The following is an 8,930-nucleotide window of genomic DNA, read 5'->3' on the forward strand; positions in this document are numbered from 1 at the left end:
CTAAGGATGAGTCCAGTGACCATGTTGAGACTAAGGATGAGTCCAGTGACCATGTTGAGACTAAGGATGAGCTCAGTGACCATGTTGAGACTAAGGATGAGCTCAGTGACCATGTTGAGACTAAGGATGAGTCCAGTGACCATGTTGAGACTAAGGATGAGTCCAGTGACCATGTTGAGACTAAGGATGAGTCCAGTGACCATGTTGAGACTAAGGATGAGCCCAGTGACCATGTTGAGACTAAGGATGAGCCCAGTGACCATGTTGAGACTAAGGATGAGCTCAGTGACCATGTTGAGACTAAGGATGAGTCCAGTGACCATGTTGAGACTAAGGATGAGTCCAGTGACCATGTTGAGACTAAGGATGAGTCCAGTGACCATGTTGAGACTAAGGATGAGCCCAGTGACCATGTTGAGACTAAGGATGAGCTCAGTGACCATGTTGAGACTAAGGATGAGCCCAGTGACCATGTTGAGACTAAGGATGAGCCCAGTGACCATGTTGAGACTAAGGATGAGCCCAGTGACCATGTTGAGACTAAGGATGAGTCCAGTGACCATGTTGAGACTAAGGATGAGCCCAGTGACCATGTTGAGACTAAGGATGAGCCCAGTGACCATGTTGAAACAGATTATTAACTACCTTGGCAGCCTCAAAGATCTTCATGACGGGCGCTGAGATCTCGGTCCAATCCCGTCTCCAGGAATCAGAGTCACAGTCTGCATCTGAGACACACACACATTAATAAGAGTTAAACACACACATTAATAAGAGTTAACACACACACATTAATAAGAGTTAACACACACACATTAATAAGAGTTAACACACACACACACAATAACACACACACACACAATAAGAGTTAACACACACACATTAATAAGAGTTAACACACACACATTAATAAGAGTTAACACACACACATTAATAAGAGTTAACACACACATTAATAAGAGTTAACACACACACACACAATAAGAGTTAACACACACACATTAATAAGAGTTAACACACACACATTAATAAGAGTTAACACACACACATTAATAAGAGTTAACACACACACATTAATAAGAGTTAACACACACACACATTAATAAGAGTTAACACACACACACATTAATAAGAGTTAACACACACATTAATAAGAGTTAACACACACACATTAATAAAAGTTAACACACACACATTAATAAGAGTTAACACACACACACACAATAAGAGTTAACACACACACACATTAATAAGAGTTAACACACACACATTAATAAGAGTTAACACACACACATTAATAAAAGTTAACACACACACATTAATAAGAGTTAACACACACACACATTAATAAGAGTTAACACACACACACATTAATAAGAGTTAACACACACATTAATAAGAGTTAACACACACACACAATAAGAGTTAACACACACACACACACATTAATAAGAGTTAACACACACACATTAATAAGAGTTAACACACACATACACATTAATAAGAGTTAACACACACACACATTAATAAGAGTTAACACACACACACACATTAATAAGAGTTAACACACACATACACATTAATAAGGTTAACACACACACACATTAATAGAGTTACACACACACACACACATTAATAAGAGTTACACACACACACACATTAATAAGAGTTAACACACACACATTAATAAGGTTAACACACAAACATGTAATAACAGTTTGTGTCTGTGTGTGTGTGTGTGTGTCTGTCTGTGTGTTTGTGTCTGTGTGTATGTGTCTCTGTGTGTTTGTATAGTGTGTGTATGTGTGTGTGTGTGTGTGTGTTACTAACCCCTCTGGAGAAGAAGGCAGCTGAAGAGAGGGTGGGCCTCTTGGCCCCCACCACCACCTGGGACAGCTGAGCGAACACAAAGGTATATTATTAGGTTTGTTTATTATAACTAATTAATCCTGTATTATAAGAGGTTTGCCTCTAATTCTTGCCGCTGTGCCATTAAATGTTTTTAGGGCTGCTTCCTCCGAGTCCATTAGTTGACTAAATCATGAGCGTTAGTCTCAAGGACAGCCCTAGGTTTTGTGTGTTTGTTTTTATGATAGAATCACTGCAAATCAATTACAATTTTACCGCAGTAACTCACGGTACGGTGGATTTAATGTATGCCGAATTTACCAAGAGGAACTCATCTTGTTTTTAAGCGTTTCAGTTGTTTACTACGAGATGTGAATGTTGCCCAATATGCAAGGTGACCTTAAATTGGTAGATTTTTAAACAGAGTTTGGTCTGGGGTCTACATTAATGACAGCGAATTGAACTGACGTATATAGCAACGGCTAGATTCGCGGCAAATTAACTTCAATTTTATTCCAAATACTAACTGTACAGTGGACTTCATGTATGCCGAATTTACCAACAGGGACTCATCTTGTCTTTAAGCGTGTCGCTTGTTTACTACAAGACGTGTAGTTGCCGAAACACGAAGGTGACCTTAAATTGGTAGATTTGCAAACGGAGTTTGGTTTAGTCTCTACATTAGGGAACGTGAACAGAGCTGAAGCCTCCAGCAACATTTGTAACATACAGATATATGGGATATAGAGGTATAGAGCGTCACGGTGGTGAAACCAGACATGTGATGAAGTGATGATAAATCACTAACACCTCAGTTAGCCTCTGCTAGCTGCCGCAGCTAAAGGACACACACAGCCGTAGCTAACATGCTAACATGCTAAATGTAGCGTTTAAACAGCCGTTCGTGTCTCAATGGAAACACCGCAGACACGCCGAATTTCCCGCTTTCACACACAGCACAACTCAGCCCTGTTAAAACATCCGCCATTAACAGAAATCAGCTTTAAAACATCTTTTCTCACCATTGACCTCCACGCGCAGCCTGCCATACTGAAGAAGAAGAAGAGCTTCACTCTGACAGGAAGAGGCGGGCTCAGTCCGAGAGGCAACTTCCGGGTAATTATTCAATACTGCAAATATATTCTCTCCTTCTACTTTGGTCCATATGCAGGTCATTAACTGCATATGGAGAGAATATTAAATTATAAAATATATATTATATATAGAATATAAAATGTTGTATTGTATTTATATATTGTATTGTATTGTATTAGGCGGGCATGAGCACTGTAATTTCCATTTTTATGGATGAGATAAAGTTGACTTTGACTTTGACTTTACCATGGCAGTATTATGAATAATTGGAGCTCAGATGCAATTTTGTGTTTAAAGATCCAATTTTTTAATTTGTCAAGGCGGAAAAAAAATTAAAAATTGGGATATTGGAACCCATTTTTCTGTTTTTCCAAATGTCCTTTTGTGCTTAGAACACTGAACTGATGAGCGTCACACGGGCCCAAACCCACGAGGCTGTCCACCACAACGCAGTTCAAACTGACGTCTTGAAAAGACAGAACGTGGCTCTTAAAGGTCCCGTGGCATGAAAATGTCACTTTATGAGGTTTTTTAACGTTAATATGAGTTCCCCCAACCTGCCTATGGCCCCAGTGGCTAGAAATGGTGATAGGTGTAAACCGAGCCCTGGGTATCCTGCTCTGCCTTTGAGAAAATGAAAGCTCAGATGGGCCGATCAGGAATCTTCTCCTTATGAGGTCATAAGGGGAAAGGTTACCTCCCCTTTCTCTGCTTTGCCTGCCCAGAGAATTTAGCCCCCCCATGAGAGAGAGAGACATCATCACTTGACTTAGGGGACCACAGATACACAGTATTAAGGGGACCACTAAGGGGGCCACTAAGGTATATAAAGAGACTTCAGATACAGTATTAGGGGGACCACTAAGGTCTATAAGGTCTATATAAGGGGACCACTAAGGCCAGATACAGTATTAGGGGACCACTAAGGTCTATATAAAAGAGACTTCAGATACAGTATTAGGGGACCACTAAGGTCTATATAAAAGAGACTTCAGATACAGTATTAGGGGACCACTAAGGTCTATATAAAAGAGACTTCAGATACAGTATTAGGGGACCACTAAGGTCTATATAAAAGAGACTTCAGATACAGTATTAGGGGACCACTAATATATAAAAGAGGATACAGTATTAGGGGACCACTAAGGTCTATATAAAAGAGACTTCAGATACAGTATTAGGGGACCACTAAGGTCTATATAAAAAAGCACCATGTCATGGGACCTTTAAAGAAACCTGTGAGCAGCTTCAGAAAAAGTTACGAAATGGAACCGAAAGTCAACGAGGTCGACAGCTACAGCCGACGCCATAACCTCCGTCTCCACGCAGTTCCTGAAAGAGTGGATGACATTCAAACACGAGTCCGGGATATCTGCGGGGGGGCTACCTATGGCAGACCCAAAGACGGAGGACCCAATCAACCAGTATGACCGATAATTATCAGGTTCATGTCCAGAACAGCCAGGGATGTGTGATAGGCTCTAAGGTAGTGTGTGTTTCGACCTCAAACATGTTACATAATGACACATTGTAGCCTAATAAGATCAGAATCTGCATTTTTTCTTTCTAAAAATGTATCCATCGCTGTTGCAGGCTCACATCGATGACCTCGGCCCTACCTGGACCAATTAACAGGGTTCATACGTTTGAAGAAAAACTGTAAAAGTTATGGAATTTGAAAAATGCAAATTCCAGACCCGGAAAGGTTTTGGAAACATAAAAAGATCCAGAAAGTTTTGGAAAAGACATGGCATTTTTTTAACACAGCATAATAATATGTGATTAATAAATGTGTTTTCACGTAGTCTTAACCTCAACGTTTTATTCAGGGAGATATTATGAATCCCACTATGAACCACATAAATTTTACATTCATTTTATAGTTACTGAGGGTAAACTTTAACACTGATTTTTATTCTTATTGTAGAATGTCGACTGACATTTTCAGGAACACATAGTCATGGAAATTTGCCAAAAAGTCATGGAAAAGTATTGATTAAAATGCGTATGAACCCTGAATTAAGTAAAATCGGATAATTTCTCACGGCACACAGGACGATCTCTCACGGCACACTAGTGTGCCGCAGCACAGTGGTTGAAAATCACTGGTCTAAGGCAGGGGGGTCAAACTCAGTTTCCCAGAGGGCCACACTGGAAAAAAAGAACCACATCAAAGGCCAGACATGGAGAGTTTATTGACATGCTTTTATTTAATCGAAAAAGTCAAATATCTTTGACTGTATTATTGCGTGTTTCATAGAGTCTTCTCACTCACAGTTTGGGTTGACATAAAGGTCCACAAAAAGTAACTTAGCCATCAAAGAAAAAGGTGACAAAAAAGGTAAAAAAAAGCAAGAAAAACAGACCCCAACGCCAGAAAAGACCCCAAAATTGTCGGAAAAAGTGGCAAAAACGTCGGAAAAAGCTACAAAAAGTAGACGGGTCAAAATTTATTGTGAAGCTAAATTAATATGTGGGCCGGATCACAATCTGTGAGGGGCCGGATTTGGCCCGCGGGCCTCGAGTTTGACACCTGTGGTCTAAGAGGATCTGACCACAGCTGACAGAGACAACGTGATAGGAAGTCTCTGAACAGATCCACGCCCACTTTTAGGGGAAAACAATCCCACAATCCCCGTAGGGGAAATGTAAATCGCTCCAAACTTTTACTTTAAACAAACGTTTTGAATTAATAATATTATATATAATATGCCGAAAGGTTGCTGAGTCGTTAGTTGCTCCAAAGTCTTGTTCTGTTGAGGCTTTTAAAGCTAAGCTAAAGACTATCTGCTTACTGTCGTGTATGAGGCCTCATTTCTCTCTATGTTTGTCCTGAGAGTCCGAGTGTGTTTATTTTTGTTTTAGTTATTTGAAATGTTTTTAAATTTTAAACTGTATTTTCTATGCTCTGTACAGCACTTTGATTTGAAAGTGATTTACAAATCAATAAAATAAATGTATTACTTTGTGGGAAATAAAGGCGTTTGTTAACAGGAAAGAGATTAAAATAGACTGACCAAGAACTTAAATAAGAAACGGAGGTATGTGATAAGAAGGTAAACTTGAATATTCTGGGTAAGATCCGGTCATAACGGAGTAGCAGCTATATTGTTCTGTTAAGACAACCAAATATTCAACATTTGTGCAGTGATTCCTGCAAGTCTACTGAGAGTAGTTATTCTTTTATGTTTTGATGTTGCCTTTCTTTAAATAACTGTTCATTTGTTTTACTGAAGTTGCATTGATGACACTGTATGACACGCGATAACTGCTCTTTAATGTTTAATTTCGTATACTGCACTATAACTTTTATTCTTAATGTTTTAATTTGTGTTTTAATTGTTTTCTAACTGCTCTTTAATATTTTATGTATAAAGCACTTTGAATTGCCCTGTTGCTGAAATATGCTATACAAATAAAGCTGCCTTGCCTTGAATGTGTTTGTGTTCTCAAATGTCCATTTGTGTGTTATCAGTCAGTGCCTGGGGGGTTAGAAACCAGCTGACTGATGGGTCATTTTGGAGGAGCCAATGGGGGCGAGATGTGTGGTTGTCATGGTAGCAGTAACAGGTCAGCAGAGGTCGCTATAGGGCCACGTCATCAAGCACCTAATACAGGGGGGTCAAACTCAGTTTCCCAGAAGGCCACACTGGAAAAAGAGGATCCTACCGAGGGCCAGACATGGAAAGTGAGAGTTATTGATGTGCTTTTGTTAATGCATGTCACTTTGTTTTTTACATTTTGGGAGCTTTTTTCCTCATTTTTGTTCAGTCTTTTTTGTGGCTTTCTCAGACATTTGTCACCTTTTTGTAAATTTGTTGCTTTTTGTCGCATTTTTGTTGACATGAAGCCGTACAAAAGTCATCAGAAGAGTTCCTTAGCCATCGTAGAATTTAGTAAATCAAGTAAAACAATTATACATTTTTTTAACAATCAGCCTGAACATTAAACTCTCTCTCTGCTTCTTCTGGGGGAATTTCTGAGTCTCAGAGTCGGCAAATCTGCCAAATGTCTACTTTGAATGTCAGGGAACTGCAGTTTAAAAAACACTTTCCTATGTTTTTGGTTTGGCGCACAACTAGGAGGGCCAAAATTATAGTGAACCCAAATTGATATATACGGACCGGATCTAAATCTGCAAGGGGCCAGATTTGGCCTGCGGGCCTTGAGTTTGACACATGTGACCTAATAGTTACAGATGGTAGATGCATCGTTCTTCTTGTAGACACTGACCAATCTCAGTTTGTTTTGGTTAATATCTATGCTTCCAATAATAGACCAAACAATACAGTCATTTTTTCAACAGTTATTTCTTCAACAGTAGAATGTAAAATTAATCACCTCTTGCGGTATTTCCTTCTGTTAGAGACACGGGTCAAACTCAAGGCCCGTGGGCCAAATCCGGCCCCTCGCAGGTTTTGATCCGGCCCACATTTTAATTTAGATTCAGTTTTTGCCACTTTTTCAGACAATTTTGATGCTTTTTCCAAATTTATTGCCACTTTATTCAACGTATTTTGTCGCTGGCTGGGGAACTTTTTGGGGGCTTTATGAGGCCCAAAATGTAAGTGATAAGACTACAGTATATGAGTCATGCAATAATACATTCAAAATATTTGAAATAAAAGCATGTAAATAAACTCTACGTGTCTGGCCCTTGGTGTGATTCTCATTTTCAAGTGTGGAGATTTTAATACAGTAATGGATGAAAGTATGGATAGATGGCCTCCCAAAGAGAGCAGCAAAGGAATGAGGTAATATATGTAATCGACTGATGATTGACGATTTGATATCTAGAGACATAAACACCCAAACCAAAACATATATACTATAATAATAAGGATAGATCTCAACAATCCTGCAGAGACTATATATATATATATATATATATAATAAGTGGGACTCAGTGATGATAGAACCAGATTTTACAGATCATAAGGCTGTAACAATTAATGTCAGTTTTGGGATGGTTAGACGCAGCCCTAACAAAGATTACTGGAAATTAAATAAATTACTTTTACAAAATAAAGAAACCCAAACAATGATTTACTTACTTACCTCTAGCTCCCCCAGTAGAGCGTTTGCCCCATGTAGGCTGAGTCCTTTGCAGCAGCGGCGCAGGTTCAAATCCGACCTGCTGCCCTTTGCTGCGTGCCATTGCCCCCCCTCTCTCCCCGTTTCATATCTATCCAGTGTTACTAAAGAATGAAGGGAAAAGCCCCCAAAACATTTATCTAATTTTAATAAACAAGCTCTGCTGGCCTGGACATGAATTTACAAGCAACATTTTACACCAACCAATTACTACATTTGGAATGACAAGGATATTCAATATAAAAATAAACCTCTGTTTTATGGACATTGGGTTGCTAATGGTATTGTATTGGTGAAGCAACTCCTTAATGCTGACGGCAGGTACTAAAGTAGAATCAATTCCTCTCCAAAGTCTGGTTAGAGAATATGCAAAAGTTGTTGATGCTGTGCTGAGGAGTGTGCTGCAACTTCTCAGAGCAGGGAGGTCAAACTCAGTTTCCCAGAAGGCCACACTGGAAAATGACAATCACACCAAGGGTCGGACATGGACAGATTACTGACATGCTTTTAGAGAGAGAAAAAGTCAAATATTTTGACTGTATTATTGCATGACTCATATACTGTAGTCTTCTCATATTTTGGGCCTCATAAAGCCCCCCAAAAAATCATCAAAAATGTTCTCAGCCAGCGAAAAATATGTTGAAAAAAGCATCAAAGTTGTTTGAAAAAAGTGCCAAAAACATCAGAATGTGACAAAAACACTGCCGCATCAAAACCTGCGAGGGGCCGGATTTGGCCCTCGGGCCCTGAGTTTGACCCCTGTGTCTCATGGTGTTTTTCCAACACATGGTACCTGCTCGCCTCATCTCAGATGCTTTTCTCTTGTTTTGTTTTCCTTGCTTCATATAAAAAATGTTATTACTGCATATATTTTGTCTTAGAACTAACCAAGT

At 39.3% G+C, this 8,930-nt stretch overlaps 1 long non-coding RNA gene across 1 annotated transcript; it reads right to left on the reverse strand.

The window, feature by feature from the left end:
• Window positions 1-686: 686 nt before the first annotated feature.
• Window positions 687-2,951, reverse strand: LOC114551625 (uncharacterized). The gene is made up of 3 exons (XR_003691953.1): window positions 2,871-2,951; window positions 1,831-1,896; window positions 687-728 (listed from the first exon to the last, which is right to left on the reverse strand). It is a non-coding gene; the product is annotated as an uncharacterized LOC114551625 (long non-coding RNA).
• Window positions 2,952-8,930: the final 5,979 nt, after the last annotated feature.

The sequence above is a fragment of the Perca flavescens genome, unplaced genomic scaffold, assembly GCF_004354835.1.
Source record: "Perca flavescens isolate YP-PL-M2 unplaced genomic scaffold, PFLA_1.0 EPR50_1.1_unplaced_scaf_26, whole genome shotgun sequence".
NCBI classification, from domain to species: domain Eukaryota; kingdom Metazoa; phylum Chordata; class Actinopteri; order Perciformes; family Percidae; genus Perca; species Perca flavescens.